The sequence below is a fragment of the Amblyraja radiata genome, chromosome 20 (assembly GCF_010909765.2).
Source record: "Amblyraja radiata isolate CabotCenter1 chromosome 20, sAmbRad1.1.pri, whole genome shotgun sequence".
In the NCBI taxonomy this organism is placed as follows: domain Eukaryota; kingdom Metazoa; phylum Chordata; class Chondrichthyes; order Rajiformes; family Rajidae; genus Amblyraja; species Amblyraja radiata.
In genome coordinates, this window is record NC_045975.1 from 26,515,008 (window position 1) to 26,533,721 (window position 18,714).

An 18,714-nucleotide genomic window follows, 5' to 3' on the forward strand; every position below is an offset into this window, starting at 1 on the left:
ATTCAATAGGCAAGATCGATACAGTACAGAGGCAAATAATTCTCATAGTTGCAGCAGTGATATTTTTCATTTGTCCTGTGTTGGATTATTTCAGTCTGAGTGTCCCAGGATTGATGGGATGAGAGTGAGAACTCAGGTGGGACAGAATAAGTTTAATTCACGCAGAATGAAAATTGGATGAGGTTCCTTAGGGGTTTAACATGCAGAGAACCCAGGAAGAACTGGAAGTACCTAGTGAAAAGCAAAGCCAGGACACCACTCTAATCTTTTGCTTCCAGTCCAAGAGCCAGGACTAACTGCTTTGAGATAGAGACACAAGACAGTGCAGATGTTGGAATCTTGAGTCCTGGAGAAACTCGGCGGGTTAGGAGGGAAATGGACAGACGGCATTTTGAGTCAGGACCCTTCTTGTCTAAATGTATGTTTTAATGTTCTTCAGTATGTCTTATGTGGGGGGTGGTGGGGGCGGAATAGGAGAAACCATTTTTTCAGTCACTTACCTGGAAGGAGATGCATCTTTTCTCTGTGTCGCATCTCCTCCCCCCCCCCCCCCATTGCGGCCTACCAACTAGATTGGCACGGCCTTTCTGGCTGGAGACCGGCCCAGAGCTTCAGCAGCAGGTGCAGCACGGAATTACCATCGCAGAGCCTGAGATCCTTTATGAGGATCGCCTGTGTTGGAGCTCCGATCGCGGGGCCTGCTGACTTTAACATCAGGGAGCTGTGGTCTGTGGAGCTTCTAGCTGCAGGCGCGGTGCTGACCTAAACATCGCGGAGCCTGGGATCTTTTGCCGAGGATCGCCAGTGTTGGAGCTCCATCCAACTCGGGAACTCCAAGCCGCAGAGTGTGTTCCGATCCGTCCCGACGTCGGAGTTCCGCTCATCCCAGCGAGAGGGCCTGTACATCGGGCCGTCCGTAGCGGCGACCGCGGAGGGATCTAGGCCCCGACCACGGGTGAATAAAAGAAGGAAGAGCGACTGAACTATATTGTCTTCCATCACAGTGAGAAATGTTGATTCCACCGTGGTGGATATTTATGTTAAATTCTATTGTGTATTGTGTTCTTTTTATTCGTATGGCTGTATGATACCTCAAATTTCACTGTACCAATTGGTGCATGTGACAATAAATGTGAACTTGAACGAACTCTTCAGACTTCTCTAAGTGCTTCCAATCTACTTTTACACTCACTTGGCTGATTTATTACCTTTTATCCGTTTGAAAAATTCTGTTGCATGCTAACTGTTAACGAATTGGGAAGCACAACGTCGAAAAAGGAGATCAGTGGACAATGTCATTCATTGTGTACCTCACTCCCTGCAGTAAGTGAATGGCATGTTAATGGTTATCATCAATCTCAGTATACCCCATCAACAGTATAAAATGTTGGAAACACTCAAACGCCACAGACAGCATCTGCAGACCAAATGAAAATGAATTAATTTTCTCATTGCTGATCAAGAAGCTGCAGTGATGATAATAATAATAATAATATCCCATTAATTTGACATTTCTACTTTGTAATTAAGCCCTAAGGTTAATTTCAGAGTAATAACTGGCTATGTAGTTATTTAAAATACATTCATGAGGTGTGGGGATCACTGAAAAGGCCAGCATCTAATTCCCATTCCATATTGTCTTTGGGATGAAGCACCTTCCTTGAACTGCTCCAGACCGTGTGATGAAAGCAATGCCTCAGTGCTAGCAGATCACAAACTCCAGGATTTTGCCTCTATGATGAAGGAACAGCAATAAATCTCATGTCAGGGCTTGTCATTCCAATGTGCTTGCTGCTCTTGTCGTTGTAAATAATGTACATTTCTTGCTCGTATCTTTGGTTTAGTCTAGAGACTAGCATGGAAACAGGCTCTTCAGTCCACCGAGTGCGCGCCGACCAACGATCACCTGTGGATTAGTTCTACCCTACACACTTGTTAACCTATTAAGCGCATGTCTTTGGAATGTGGAAGGAAACCGAACCGGAGAAAGTAAAACTCCCTATAGAAAGCACCTGTTGTTAAGATCAAACCCAGGTCTCTGGCGCTGTAAGAATGCAGCACTTCCAGCGACACCATTGTTCTTTCAGCAAATGACACCAAAACATATATGGTCTCAGTGGGCTATTTCTACGCACTTTGTACTTAATCTGGGATTGTGTTTATGTCTAGTAATAATTTACTGAACTGTTTACAAAAAAGAATTTCACTGTACCTCAGTGCATGTGATAATAAATAACCATTGAACCAGTTTGTTTTTGCTCCAGATTTCAGCATCTGCAGTCTTCTGTGTCTCCAATATTACTGAGTTTGGAAGGCAACATACAAGTAGTATAATTATGAAGCTTTTAAATAGGCACATGGATATGCAGGGAGTGGAAGCATGTGGATTAGTTTAGCTTGGCATCATGAGTGGCACAGACATTTAGGGCCAATCCTGTGCTATAACTTTCTATGTTCTAATTGATGTCAGTATCATTGATCAAAGAAAGAGTCAGATTAATCAGCCAGAGTTCCTGCCAGTTTGTGGTCTAGTGGCTGCAGTAAGTAGAAAGCAGTTTGCCAGTATCAAATGAGGACAACATTAGGCTGGAACAAATAAGAAATTTGAACTGCTGGGAATGAACAAATCCTAGAAAAGTCATCCAGAAAAGTAATCCACCATATTGACATTCACTGGCTAGGTTTACATAAGTAAAGGCCAGTTGAGTTAGAAACTAAGGCAGCACAGTGGCGCAACTGGTGGAGCTGCTGGCTCACAGCCTCCAGAGACCCGTGTTAAATCCTGACCTTGGGTGCTGTCTGTGCAGAGTTCTCCGTGTACCCATGGGGGTTTCCTCCGGGTGCTCCGGCTTCCTCCCACATCCCAAAGACATGCAAGTTTGTCGGTTAACTGGTCCCTGAAAAATTGTCGCTACGGTGTAGGAGTGCTTGCGAAGGTGGGCTGGCATTGAACTTGTGTGAACGGGTGATCAGTGTTTGATGTGGATGGATGGTCAGCGTGGGACCGGTGGGCCGAAAGGTCTATTTCCATGCTGCATCTCTAAAACTAAAGATTTTGCGTGATCTCTGGAGAAAGAGTGGAAAAGCATAGTGAGAAGGCCTTTTATTAATATCGTCATCTTTTGTTGAATTATGGTGCTCAGTGAGTTCAATACAATCATGTCCTCAGTGACTTAGAAATATTTTGTCGACTGCTTGGCATTCCAATGAACTTTACCCGAGGCCTGTTCAGCACTAAACTCCCTACTTAGCAATGAGTGAACAGAAATCAGGTGATAGCACAAACTGAAAGAAACCTTTCATCTCACTGCAAACTGAGATTGGCAGACACACATCCGCATTCCTGTGAAATTGTCGTTTATACATTATGCTTATACCCTGTGAAATATAATCCTAATTATTTTTATGTAATTTACCAACAGCTACCAAGTTCTCTGTAACACACTTATCCAAAACTAATACATACAGTATAAATGTACTGTTGTCTGTTAGTTTGTAATTAAACTCAAATCAGCCATTAATGTTGTCAATGAAGAGTTCATAAAGGAGTAGTTGCTTTACAGCTGAATTACTGGAGTACAGCAGGCTGGGATAAAAGCTGCAACTTTACCAATCCTTGCTCAAATTTACCTGGAATACTGCACAATATTCTGGAGGAATATACTGACATTGGAGGGAACGTGGCATGGATTTCTCAGAATGACACCAGATTCCAAGAATTAAATGACAGAAATATTACATAAACTAGGGTATTTCCCCTGGAATTTAAATGGAGAATATTTCTGAGAAAAAAACTGTTTCAATTAACAATAAAATATAGATATTTTGAGAGACATTAAGTGATATGGGGAAAGGTAAAAGGATGTAGAGTTAATTTTTGCTGGTTAAAATTGCTGGAGGAGATTCTGAGAGAGAAAAGGCAAGGAGCTATTAACGAACAGTCACATGGCAGTGGACACCCGCTGAAAACCGATGCAGTCAATAGACAATAGACAATAGGAGCAGGAGTAGGCCATTCGGCCCTTCGAGCCAGCACCGCCATTCAATGTGATCGTGGCTGATCATCCCCAATCAAGTACCCCGTTCTTGCCTTCTCCCCATATCCCCTGACTCCACTATCTTTAAGATCTTTTAGACCTATCCAGCTCTCTCTTGAAAGTATTCCAGAGAACCGGCCTCCACCGACTCCACAGAATTCCACAGACTCACAACTCTCTGTGTTAAAAAGTGTTTCCTCACCTCCGTTCTAAATGGTTTACCCCTTATTCTTAAACAGTGGCCCCTGGTTCTGGACTCCCCCAACATCGGGAACAAGTTTCTTGCCTCGAGCGTATCCAAACCCTTAATAATCTTATACGTTTCAATATGATCCCCTCTCATCCACCTAAACTCCAGAGTATACAAGCCCAGCCGCTCCATTCTCTCAGCATATGACAGTCCCGCCATCCCGGTAATTAACATTGTAAACCTTCGCTGCACTCCCTCAATAGCAATAATGTCCTTCCTCAAATTAGGGGACCAAAACTGCACACAATATTCCAGGTATGGTCTCACTAGGGCCCTATACAACTGCAGAAGGACCTCTTTGCTCCTATACTCAACTCCTCTTGTTATGGCCAACATGCGATTCGCTTTCTTCACTGCCTGCTGTACCTGCATGCTTATTTTAATTGACTGATGAACAAGGACCCCCAGATCCCGTTCTACTTCACCTTTTCCCAACTTGACACCATTTAGATAATCTGCCTTCCTGTTTTTTATAACAAAGTGGATAACCTCACATTTATCCACATTAAACTGCATCTGCAATGCATCTGCCCACTCACCCAACCTGTCCAAGTCACCCTGCATTCTCATAGCATCCTCCTCACAGTTCACACTGCCATCCAGCTTTGTATCATTTCCAAATTTGCTAATGTTATTTTCAATCCCTTCATCTAAATCATTGATGCCGTCATTGAATAGCTGCGGTCCCAGCACCGAGCCTTGCGGTACCCCACTAGTCACTGCCTGCCATTCTGAAAGGGACCCGTTAATCCCTACTCTTTGTTTCCTGTCTGCCAACCAATTTTCTATCTATGTCAGCACTCTACCCCCAATACCATGTGCCCTGATTTTGTCCACTAATTTCCTATGTAGGACCTTATCAAATGCTTTCTGAAAGTCCAGGTACACTACATCCACTGGCTCTCCCTTGTCCATTTTTCTAGTTACATCCTCAAAAAAATCCAGATAGTCAAGCATGATTTCCCCTTCGTAAATCCATGTTGACTCGGACCGATCTTGTTACTGCTATCCAAATGTGCCACTATTTCATCTTTTATGATTGACTCCAGTATCTTCCCCACCACCGATGTCAGGCTAATTGGTCTATAATTCCCAGTTTTCTCTCTCCCGCCTTTCTTAAAAAGTGGGATAACATTAGCTACCCTCCAATCCACAGGAACTGATCCTGAATCTATAGAACATTGGAAAATTATCACCAATGCCTCCACGATTTCTAGAGCCACTTCCTTAAGTAACCTTAACTGACAGTCCCATCAGTCTACCCAACACCATTTCCTGCCTAATGTGGATTTCCTTCAGTTTCTCCATCACCCCAGATCCTCTGGCCACTAGTACATCAGGAAGATTGTTTGGGTCCTCCTTAGCGAAGCCTGATCCAAAGTACCTGTTCAACTCATCTGCCATTTCCTTGTTCCCCATAATAAATTCACCTTTTTCAGTCTTCCACGGTCCAACTTTGGTCTTAACTAATTTTTTCCTTTTCATATACCTAAAGAAGCTTTTACTATCTTCCTTTATATTCTTGGCTAGCTTACCTTCGGACCTCATCTTTTCTCCCCATATTCCCTTTTTAGTTAACTTCTGTTGTGCTTCAAACATTACCCAATCCTCTTGCTTCCCACTCATCTTTGCTACGTTTTACTTCTCTTTTATTTTTATATTGTCCCTAACGTCCCTTGTCAGCCACGGTTGCCCCTTACACGCCTTGGAATCTTTCTTCCTCTCTGGAATTAACTGATCCTGCACCTTCTGTATTATTCCCAGAAATACCTGCCATTGTTGTTCCACTGTCATCTCTGCTAGGGTATCTTTCCAGTCAACTTTGGCCAGCTCCTCCCTCATGGCTCCATAGTCCCTTTATTCAAAGGTAACACTGCCATCTCCAATTTACGCTTCTCCCTATCCTATTGTAGATTAAACCTGACCATATTATGGTCACTACCTCCTAATGGCTCCTTAACCTCAAGTTGCTTTATCAAATCCAGTTCATTACATAACATTAAATCCAGAAATGCCTTCTCCCTGGTAGGCTCCAATACAAGCTGCTCTAAGAATCCATCACGGAGGCAATCCACAAAACCCTTTCACAAGAAGAATGTGCAAACTTCACACAATTCCAATTCCCATATTGTCTCTTTATACTCATTTTTTTGATTTCCCCTATACAGCATTAAATATTGAAATGATATGCTCCATATTCAATGTTATATTACTCTTTACCCAATGTCTATGAAGAGATCTGCATTTGGTTGACCCATCTTTTCCCTCATGTGAAAAAATATCTACACTTCACCCATCTTCCTCATTTTGACCAAGGAAATACTGCTCCACTGAACACAGTGAAAAATCCTCACCTTCTTTGTTCTGTATTATGGTCCAAGTCAATGTTGGGGCTATTGATTTGGGCAATATTACAGAGAAAAGAAGGGGAAGTCCCCATTACAACCATTCTGCAGCTCTTGCATGTCTATAGTTTCCCTAAAGCTTTCCCTACCTCACTCCCCTCCTCACCCAAGGGGTGAAGTATTAACAAAGATTCAGGAATTGACATTAAAACAGAAAATGCGGGAAATATTCAACAGGTCAGGGAACATCTGTGGAGAGTTCAGTTTAGTTTATTGTCACGTGTACCGAGGTACAGTGAAAAGCTTTTGTTGCGTGCTAACCAGTCAGCAGAAAGGCAATATTAAAAATACAATCGATCCACAACTGGTTTACAGATAAAAGACAGAGAGTTGTGGTGGAAGGGCAATATTCAGGCTGGAGATGTGTGACTAGTGGAGTTCTACAGGGATCTATGCTGGGACTTCTGTTGTTTATGGATTATATAAATTACTTGGACATAAATGTGGGTGGTTAGTAAATTTGCAGATTACACCAAGAATGCTGGGGGTTGTGGACGGTGAGGAAGGCTGTCAAAGTATACAGCAGGATATAGATCAGCTACAGAAATGGGTGTAGAATTGGCAGATGGAGTTTAATCTGAGTAAGTGTAAGATGGTGCACTTTGGGAAGTCGAATGTTAGGGTGCAGAGGAGGTTTACCAGAATAATGCATGGATTAGAGAATATTAGTTGCAAGACGAGGTTGGACAGACCTGGATTGTTTTCTCTGGAATGCCAGAGGTTGAGGGGAGATGTGAGATGCATGGATAGGGTACACAGACAGAACCTTTTTCCCAGGATGGAAATATCAATTACAATACAATACAATACAATACAATACCTTTTATTTGTCATTTGAAAATTTTTACTAGAGGGCATAGCTTTAAGGTAAAAGAAGCAAAGTTGAAAGGAGATGTGTAGGGAAATGTTTTTACACAGAGGGTGCTGCGTGCCTGGAACGTGGTGTTGAGGGTGATGGTGCAGGTAGATACGATAGTGACATGTAAGAGTTTGTATCGGCATATCGATATGCAGGGAACGGAACGATATGGTTATATGCAGGCAGATAATTGTTGGTCTTAGCATCATGTTTCACCCAGACATTGTGGCCGAAGGGCCTGTTCCTGTGCTGTGTTGTTATAGTTCTATGTCACAGTTAATATTAACTGATTTGAAATTGGGCATTGAATGATACTGTCATTTGCTGAATGATGTTAGAGATAAAAGAAATTCAAAGACATGGAGAAATATGAAAACTACTCAGGAGGAGGTAGAGAATAACACAAATGGGAGGAAGATGGCTGATACAAATTAAAGTATATACATGAGGTAATTTGTTTTGTGATGAAGTGCTTGGAATTTAGAGATATAGTGGGTAGTACAATGCAGAAATGGATGAAAAAGGTGTAAGTTCAAGAATAAATTGTTATTCTTTATGTAAGAGTACAGAAAATAATAACAAATAGGAAAAGATAATTTTATTTGGCATAATTAAGGTAAGGACATTGCATCTTTTCTTAAAGGAAAAATGGATAAATATTTGAACTGGAGGAAAATACAGAACTGTGGAGTGAATGAGGTAATGGGATTAGTTTTGGATTGCTCTTATAAACACTTGACAGAGACTGGTTTATTGTACGATCACACCAGTGCAGTATGAAATGTGAGGATTAATTTGAAATGGCACAAGTGGACATAAGGACAATTGAATGAAAACATTGTTTATTTGTCATCAAAATACTGTTAATTTTAGAATCACTGTTTATATTTGCACCATGCTTTGTGGCAACTGAGGTATTGGGATAGGAGTCACATTTGGTTTTGACTGCTGAACAGCTCACAGTTCATTATATGTATGTTTGGGCTTGCACTATGTCAGATGGCTAATGGTTTGTTGTCAAGTTTGTGGAAACTGGGGGGTGGCGGGAGGAAGTGGTATATCCTGAACATGTAATGCTGTGCTTAGCCTGCATATAATTAGCTGCGGGAGGTTCGTATCAACATTAAACCACTTCCTGGCACTTGTGCATTAAACAGCAGGAGTATTTTTAAACGGTAGGAAACTGGCAGAATGTTTACCCTACATGTGGTGTTTTGATATTTAAAAAATCCTCCTACGCCTGATGTTTCCTTCCTGAATATGACTTTTTCACAAAATAAAATTATTCTTCTGTCACTTGGTTCCTCTGCCATTGCTTTCTGGAGAATTGTACTGGTATCAGGCCCAAGTAAACTTTCTTTATATAAACCTCAGAGACCAGTACCAGGATCTTCTAGCATGGGAGAGGAAGATCAGGTAAACATGGAACGGTACAGTACAGGAACAAGCTCTTTGGCCCTCAATGTCCTTACCGAACATAATGCCAAGATAAACTAATCTCATCTGCTTACCCATGATCCATTCCTCATCGTTCCCTGCATATCCATGTGCCTAACTAACGGTATTTTAAACACTCCTCTCATATCTGCTTCCACCACCATTCATAGCAGCTTGTTCCAGGCACCCACAATCCTGTGTGTAAAAAAGTATTGTCCTGCATATATCATAGATTCATAGTGATACAGTGTAGAAACAGGCCTTTCGGCCCAACACTCACATCGGCCAACAATGTCCCAGGTACACTAGTCCCACTTGCCTACGCTTGGTCCATATCCCTCCAAATCTGTCCTATCTATGTAACTGTCTAACTGTTTCTTAAACAATGGGATAGTCCGAGCCTCAACTACCTCCTCTGGCAGCTTGTTCCATACACTCACCACCCATCCCCTTTAAACTTTGCCTCTCTCACCTTAAAACTATACCCTTTAGCCTTTGGCATTTCCACAATGGGAACAAGGTTTTGACTCTCTATACTATCTGTGCCTCTCATAATTTTATATACTTCTATCAGGTCCCCCATCAACATCCAGGGTCCCAGAGAAAACAATCCAAGCTTGTCCAATCTCTCTTTGTAGCTAATATGCCTTAATGCAGGCAACATTCTAGTAAACTCTTCTGCACCCTCTGCAGAGCCACCACATTCTTCTGGTAATAGAAACACGTAATTTCTACATATTTAATATGGTTTTAAGTACCGGTAGTTAATGTAAATCTTATTTTATAGAAATATGCAGATCTGGTTCTGCACTCTATTGGAAAGTTAGTATATTGGTAGCCAATATTCATAAATAGTTACATTTACTGAATCTATCTCAGTGATGAATGTTACTTATGTTGAATTGAAGATGCAAGCACAAAATAAAATTAATCTTTCATTAATACAAGCAATGTTAATGGGTTAAAATATAAAGACCGATCCATAATCATGCATTTCCTCTGAGCTTGTTCCTTGCCAACTTTTTTTTTAAACTCACACCCATTTCGGACATGAAAACTCTTGACTATTGAATGTAGAGCAAAAAACAGTGCAATATAACATTTTTTATATCTACCACAAGAAGAGGAAGGTCATAGAAGAAAGGAAAACAAAACAGTTGCTGGTATTTTTGAAGTTTAAGATGACTAAATATTTTAAATGATTACCTTCCCTGGTTATTTACTAGGGATCAAGTTACAGCACTGGGAGAGAGATCTTGGGGCCCAAGTCCATAGCTCCCTGAGGGTGGCAAAACAAGCACATAAAGTGCTGAAGAAGGTGTATGGTATGCTTGCCTTGCATTAAGTATAAGAATCAGGAACTCAAGACTTTGGTTCGGCTGCATGTGGAGTATTGAGTGCAGTTCTGGTTGCCCCATTACAAGAAGAATATGAAGGCTTTGGACAGGGCACAGAAGAGTTTTATTCAAATGCAGCCTCGATGAGGGAGTATTAGCTAAGGAGAAGTTGGATTTTTTTCTCTGGAGCATCGATGGTTGAGGGGAGATCTAATAGTAATATGAAGTATGAAAGGCATAAATAGGTTAGACAGTCAGAACCTATTTCCCAGGGTCGAAATGTCAATGACTAGAGGTATAGCCTTGAGATGAGAGTGTAGAGAGTCCAAACGTCGTGTACAAACATTGTTTTTATTAAGACATTACAGGTTTGGCATACATGTGAGTTTGGTACACGCTAACATAAAGTCATTGTTGCTGCTGTTGATCGAGGTTGTTGACTCGCGATCTCGAGCAAAGTTTCTGCTGTTGTAGGACACACCCCTTAACTTGTGACGTTCTCTTCCCGCCAAACGCAGTCACGTTCCAGTTCTGGTGGCGAGGGATCGATCAGTAAGTGGCTTGATCACAAGAGGAGCAAAGTTTTTAAATGGAGATGTGCAGGGTAATATTTTCACCAAGAGGATGGTGGGTGCCTGGAACACACTGCCAAAGGTGGTAGTGGAGGCAGATACGATTGGGGCATTTAGAGACTTTTAAACAGGCATGTGGATATGCAGTGAATGGAGGAATATGGATTATGTGCAGGCAGATTAGATCAGTTAATCTTGGCATCATGATCGGCACAGAAATTGTGGGTCGAATGGCTTGTTCCTGTGCTGTATTGTTCCATATTCTATGTTCATATAGAGCATTATACCTGCCCTTTAGTGTTAATAGGAGTGGGGGGGGAAATTACTTACCAGAGGGTGACGATCATCCTTGCATGAGAAATGGGTGATTTGTCAGTTGAAGTCCAGGGAGGTGTTTGTTGGGAGAGGGAATTGATTCGATGCTTGAATGCACTACCTTTGTTGCCCTGATGTTGAGTCCATTTGGTACAGGTTTTGCTGTCCCCGAGTTGATGCTGCCTCTTAATTAATGAGTGTTTAATTGAATCCGGTTATGTAGTGGAGGTACAATGATTTAATGGAGCATTTGCTACCAACATTTGCTACCAACAATGATACCAACATGCCGGTAATTGAACAAGCTTACATTGCATGTCATTGGAAGGGCGACGTGCTATTGATAAACCAGTAATGAATTGAAAGTATGATTTTTCTCACCTTCTATTTACCATTTTTTCCCCCTGTATCTAAGTTACTAAGCAGTAGAGGAACAAATTTACGGAGAATACTGGCCGCAATAGGAAGTAAGCAGGGAGCATTATCCCTGATACAAGATGCATGGTAGCACACATTCAGTCTCTTAACAGTTTAGTGAGTGGTGAGTGAACTTGAATAAGAGCATAGTATTCTACAACCAAATAATGGCTGCAGTGGCTCTGAGTTTAGCTTTACATCATCTCAGAATGTGATTTCTGTTGGTTTGTGGCCCGTTATGAGTGAATAAATAAGTAAGCAGTGATTATTTAGGACATTAATGAACATGTGGAAGGCATTTACATTGTGCAGATGAGAGCTTCAAAACACGATTAGTTGAAAATGCAATTTTATAGCAGAACTCTGCCATAAACTTTATCTTTAAAGCCATTTTTAAAGTGGAAAAGTCACTGATTTGAGTGCCAAAGCCACTATCATTAGATTATTTCTCTTGCTGTTTGTTGAACATTACTGTATATCAATATTTGGTGCATTTGGCTACAACACTTAACAAAATAATTAATTGACTGCAAAATACCGTGTTGCTTTGACATCTCGCAATATAAATGTCTATTAATTTAAAAAATCTAAATTTTAAGTCATCATAATGTCAAATCATACTTCTTTTCCTCCAAGTAGTTTTTTTAGCTTTTTATGTATATGCTTGCATTCTATATTTTAAAAGTTCTCAGCCTGGAGTTGTCCTGAATTGACTGGGACAAAAGAGACTGCAGATATCAAAACCAGAACAAAAACGGACTCTCAAAGTTCTGAGTAGGTGAAAAAGCACTTGTGGAGGTGAAACTGTTAGAAACTGAATATGTGCCATCCTGCATCTTGTATCAGGGATAATGCTCCCTGCCTTCTTTCCCTTGAGGCCAATATTCTCCATAAGTTGACCCTGCATCAGAGCTGCGAGGGTCAGTGTGGCCCGTATGTCAAAGGACATTAGTGCATTGGTGGGTGGGATAGAGGCTGATTGGTGACAGGTGGAGAGGAAACTATGGGTGGAATGAACCAGGTTAGAGGAGCGGGAGTTGTGTGGTGGGCATCAGAGGCTGGCAAGTGATAGGTGGTGCATTATGGGGAGGGAATGATGGGCTGATAGAACCAGGAAGGGGGGAGGGGTGTGAGGGAAGAGCAGAGGGAAAAGAAAACTAGGTGGACAGGTGAATGTTTGTGGAAGGATAGCATGTAGAGAGGGGGGTGGGTAACCTGAAAATTGAAACATTTGTATTTATACTATTGGGCTGCAAGCTACCCACGCTAAATATGAAATGCTGTTCTTCCAAGTTGCTTTTAGCAATGGTTGGTGTGATAGTGGGAAGGAGAATTAAAATTACAAGCAACTGGAAGTTCAAGATGGCCGCTGTGGACAGAAAGCGGATGCTCGGCAAAACCTTTGCCTAGTCTACACTTGGTATCACCAACGTATAGCAGGCCACATCGCGAGCACCAAATGCAGTAGGCCAGGTTGAAAAGAGGTGTAGGTGAACTCTGCCTTACCTGGAAAGGCTGGTTAGGTGGTGAGGCAGGAGGTGAAGGGACAGGTGTTATACTCACAGTTTCTGGGGAAAATGCCTGGGGTCAGAGAGGGGTGGGCAGGGAAGTATGAGCAATCCATGTGAACAGCAGGAAAAAGGATAAGAGGGAAGGCTGTGACTGGTGGTGGGATCATGTTGGAGCTTGCAGAAGTGGCTTAGGAGGTTGTTTGGATGTGAAGACTGGTGAAAGGTGAGGACAAAGGGAACTCTATTGCTGTTGTGCTTGGCGAGAGCATGTTGAGAACATACATGGGAGAAATGGACAAAATACAAGTGAGACTTCCATTGACTATGGCAGAGGGGAAGGCATGCTCTAGATGAATGACACGTCAGAAGCTCTAGAGCAGAAGGTGCCATTTTCAGAACAGATGAGGTGGACTCAGAGAAATTGAGAAAAAGGGATGGCAATCATTGTTGGGGGCAGGAGTTACAGTCGAGAACCCCATTTGGTTCCACCATCACTTCTCATCTGCTTCCACCTATCTCTATCCTAACATGCAAGTATACACAGCAGTCTTTCCTGCTCCCTCTCAGTCTTGGTGCAGGGACTCGAACCAAAATGTCTACTTACACCTTTTACCTCCACAGATGTGTAAGTTATAGGGAAAGGTTGAGTAGGCTGGGTCTCTATTCCATGGAGCGCAGGAGGATGAGGGGTGATCTTATAGAGGTGTTCAAAATCATGAGAGGTTAGACAGGTACATGGATTAGACAGGCTTGGAAGGATATGGATCAAGCGCAGGCAAGTGGGACTAGTGTAACTGGGACATTGTTAACCGGTGTGGGCAAGTTGGGCTGAAGGGCCTGTCTCTACACTGAATCACTCTATGACTGCTGCCTGACCCGCTGATTTATTCCAGCATTTGGATTTTGTTCTGAATTAGCCTAGGCATTTACCGTGATTTCAGTGATCTTGGAGTGAGCGGAGGCACAATTAACCTGCGCCCCACTACTTAGTGATATTCAGTAGTCCACACTGAAAACTACGGTAAATGGAAGAGAACAAGACTTTCCCTGGCTTCAGTGATATCCATGATTATTAAGCCTCCTAATGCTCATTCTTTGGATAGGGCATGATAAAAATAGCCTCTGCCTTAGTACTTCTTCTGGAAATGAACTCCAGCATAGTTGGTGCCTTCCAGAGAAAGTAGAAATAGATACTTTCTCACTTTACCCCAACTGCTATAAAATTAGAGGTGGTTAGGTTTGATGGCAACAGACAGTGGCTGCACGTTTTCGATACCCAGCTAACCTTGCCCCTTGAATGTAATGTCACTAACTCCACGCTGCCTGCACACGTGAACGATTGCAGCATGCAACCTGAGGTAATTGCAGTGAGAGGCTAGCATCAGTTGAAGCTACATGGTTGAGCAGATGGAGAGGGAAAGAGCTGTTCTGCATTACCGGGTACAACATGGTGGTGCACAGATTGTCATATCATGATCAGCAAGGCCAAGTGTAGACTCGGTGACCATTTCATCAAACATTTGCGCTCGGTCCACATTCCCATACAGACCTTTCTGTTATGAGTTGTCCATTGCTACAGTGAGGTCACACACAAACTGGAGGAACAATGCCAGTAGTGAGGTGAGGCTGATTATTCAACAAAGACATAGCCAATGGCAGCAAGGGAACCACCAATAATACTTCTCACTCACATCCACCTCCCTAGAATCCAAACTCACTTACCTACCCTCTCTCCAGATATTTGGTCGGAAGGCAATAGAGACACAAAGCCCATAGATCAACATAAGGTGTAAAGACCTAAATGAACAGTAGATGCTGTGGATGCAGAGTTGTAAGAAGTTTGTGAATTTTGCACAATCGTCAAGATTGTTAACACCCCTCCCCCAGACAACGCCACCCTTCCTGACGAGCTAAACCATTTCTATGCTCGCTTTGACCGGGACAACAAAACCCCAGCCATCAAAGTTGCTCCACCCCCGAATGAACAACCCCTCAGTCTCTCCACCTCTGCTGTACAAGATGCACTGAGCAAGGTGAATGAGCGCAAAGCTGCCGGCCCCGATGGCATCCCTGGCCAGGTGCTTAGGGCATGTGCTGGACAACTATCCCCAGTCTTCACCGACATTTTCAATCTCTCACTGGCCCAGGGTGTTGTCCCCACTTGCCTCAAGACATCAACCATCGTGCCAGTGCTCAAACAGTCAGCCACAGGGAGTCTCAACGATTTCCGCCCAGTGGCACTCACCCCTGTCATTGCTAAGTGCTTTGAGCGGCTGATCTTGGCTCACCTCAAAGCCAGCCTCCCCCCACACTGGACCCCCATCAGTTTGCCTACCGGGCCAACAGGTCTACAGAGGACGCCATATCGGCGGCCCTACACTCTGCCCTGACCCACCTGGACAACAACAACTCCTACATCAGGTTGCTGTTCATTGATTTCAGCTCTGCCTTTAACACTGTCATCCCCGCCAGCTTGATCACCAAACTCAGCAGACTTGGCATCTCCACATCCCTCTGCAACTGGACACTGGATTTCCTCACCAACAGACCACAGTCTGTCAGGGTCAACAACCTCACCTCCTCCACTATAACACTGAACACCGGCGTGCCACAGGGCTGTGTGCTCAGCCCTCTCCTCTACTCCCTCTTCACCCACGACTGCATCCCTAAGTACGGATCCAACGCCATCATTAAGTTTGCTGACGACACCACGGTGGTAGGACTGATCAGTGACAACGATGAGTCAGCCTACAGAGAGGAAGTCCAGCACCTGACAACCTGGTGTGCCAACAATAACCTCGTCCTCAACTCCAAGAAGACGAAGGAAATTATTGTCGACTTCAGGAAGGTCAGAGGAGGCAGTCATACCCCCATCCATATAAACGGGACTGAGGTGGAGCGCGTCTCCAGCTACAAATTCCTCGGGGTACATATATCGGAGGATTTGTCCTGGTCCCTCAACACCTCCAAGCTGATCAAAAAGGCACAGCAGCGCCTTTACTTCCTGAGGAGGCTCAAGAAAGCCCACCTGTCCCCCCGGATCCTGACCAACTTCTATCGCTGTACCATCGAGAGTATCCTGACCACCTGCTTCACGGTATGGTACAGCAGCTGCACTGTTGCGGACAGGAAGGCACTACAACGGGTGGTGAAAACCGCGCAGCACATCATCGGTGCCCCGCTCCCTGCCAAAGATGCCCTCCACCGAAAGCGGTGTCTGAGACGGTCTGGGAAGATCATTAAAGACCCCTCCCACCCCAACCATGGACTGTTTGCCCTCCTCCCATCAGGGAGGCGGTACAGGAGCCTCAGGTCTCGTACCAGTAGGATGAGGAACAGCTTCTACAATTATTCCATCACATTGCTGAACTCGGAGTCCCGCCGATAGATTTCTCCGGTCCCTCCGTCCCCATTGTTTAATTATTCTGTATTTTTGATTATTCTGTATCTTCTTTTTTTTTTAAATTTCTATATGCACTACTACTACAGACTGACGCAAAACTGCATTTCGTTGTACCCATACTTAGTATTTGTGCAATGACATTAAAGTTGAATTGAATTGAATTGAATCAGTAGGTGCATTGTCTTGCCATATGTACTTTTAGCTTCAGGCGCTGCCTTATTCACCACACCCACTTCTGCCACCTCTGACAATTACAATCAAATACGATTCATACTCAGCATTTATGTGGTCAATCACACCCTCGCTCTCAACAATGATACACACCCAGTTGGATATGAACACCGCCAAATGTTCAATCGATCATTTCTCATGTATAAACTCGTGTGGTAGTTTCATTAATTAGAATTATAGTTAATTTTATTTTATGGAATCATAGAATTATTACACCAGAGTAGAAGATCATTTGGCTTAACAAGTCTGTGCTAGCTCCATCGAGCCTTACAGCATGAAACAAGCTCTTCGGCCCAATCTGTGCATGCCAACCAATTTGCTTAAGGCAGAGATAGACAAATTCTTGATTAGAACGGATGTCAAGGATTATGGGGAGAATGCACTAAAAATAGGAATATGAGGCAGAGATCAACCATGATTGAATGGTGGAGTAGACTCGATGGGCCGAATGGCCAAATTCTACTCCTATAACTTGTAACTTGTGAACATGCTTAATTGACTTGCCTGTGGCTGTCCCTCCAAACCTTTCCTATCCATGTACCTGTTTAATTGTCATATTTGTACCCACCTCCACCACTTCCTTTGGAAGCTCAGTCCATGTACATAGCATCCACTGTGTGGAAAAAGTTACCCCGGAGGTCCTTTTAAATATTTTCCCCCTCACCTTAAACCTACATCTTCTCATTTTTGACAACGCTACCTTGGGTAAAAGACAGTAAAGGTAACTAGAACTGTACACAGTATGCCAACTGTGGGCTTATCAACATTTGTATAACTGTAACATAACATCACAACTGCTATACTCAATATCCAGACAAATTGAAAACATGTGTAGCAAACACCTTTTCCGCCATTCTGTCCACAGGTGTTGTCTTCCTCAGGAAACTACATACCTGCACCGCTGTACCTGTTCTACAATATTCCCTAAGGCCCAAACATTTACTACATAAGTCCTGCCCTACTTTATTCCACCATAATGCAACCTCTAGCCTTTATCTGAATTAAACTACATCTTTCATTTCTCATCCCATGGACCCAATTTATCAGGATCCCATGGTAAGTTGATAATGTCATTCACTTTCCACTATGCCGCCAATATAAATGTCATTAGTAAATTTACTACATTCACATCAAAATTGTTAGTATATACTGTGTAATGAACAACAGTGGATCCAGCACTGATCCTTATGGTACACTACTTGTTACAGAACTCTAGTCTGTAAAACAATCTCTAAAGCCATCCTGTTTCCTACCTTTGAGTCAACTAATATGTTTCCTTCAGTCCCATTTCCCTGTTCTTGGCCCATGGCTACACAAATTATTCTATCTCGAGTACCTTTCAAGATGCCTGTTGAAAGTCTGATTGATACTGTTTACACAGCCCTAATAAGTAGTGAGTTCAAAATCATAGCTATTCACTGTATTAAAAAATAAGATTATTCACATCCTCCTTAAATCTTTTGCTTAAAACAAAACACTGTGGTCGTTGAATCACTTGCTAATTGGAACTACATCTCAAATAGGCATATCCAAAATCAGTCATGGTCAATGAGGCTTCTCTGTTTCCCCTCTAGGCTGTCAGAAAAATGTTGACTCATGCTGGTGCATAAGTTCATAGTTACCTACAGCCTACTTTCGTCACTCACCAAAGTATTTGTGTGTAAGCACAGAATGTGTTTTAGCAAATAATGCAACCACATATATACTGTATTACATCCAAAGTTTATTGTATTCTCACTTGCCAAATACCTCAATTTTTCTGTGGGATGAGTACTGTTGTGGCCATAGTACATAATAAATTATTGAAGCAGGCTAACTAGTTTAATTATGCACCAGATCTTGAACTCTAAACTGAAGGTATTGGTCGATTATTTATTTTAAACCGGAGACTACTGATTGAACCTCCTACTGCATTTAAATTGACACATTTGTTAATTCAG

At 42.7% G+C, this 18,714-nt stretch overlaps 1 protein-coding gene across 1 annotated transcript in view; it reads left to right on the forward strand.

The window, feature by feature from the left end:
* The window catches only part of slc22a18 (solute carrier family 22 member 18), an 85,844-nt gene that overhangs the window by 32,622 nt on the left and 34,508 nt on the right, over positions 1 to 18,714 (forward strand). The window lies entirely within an intron of this gene.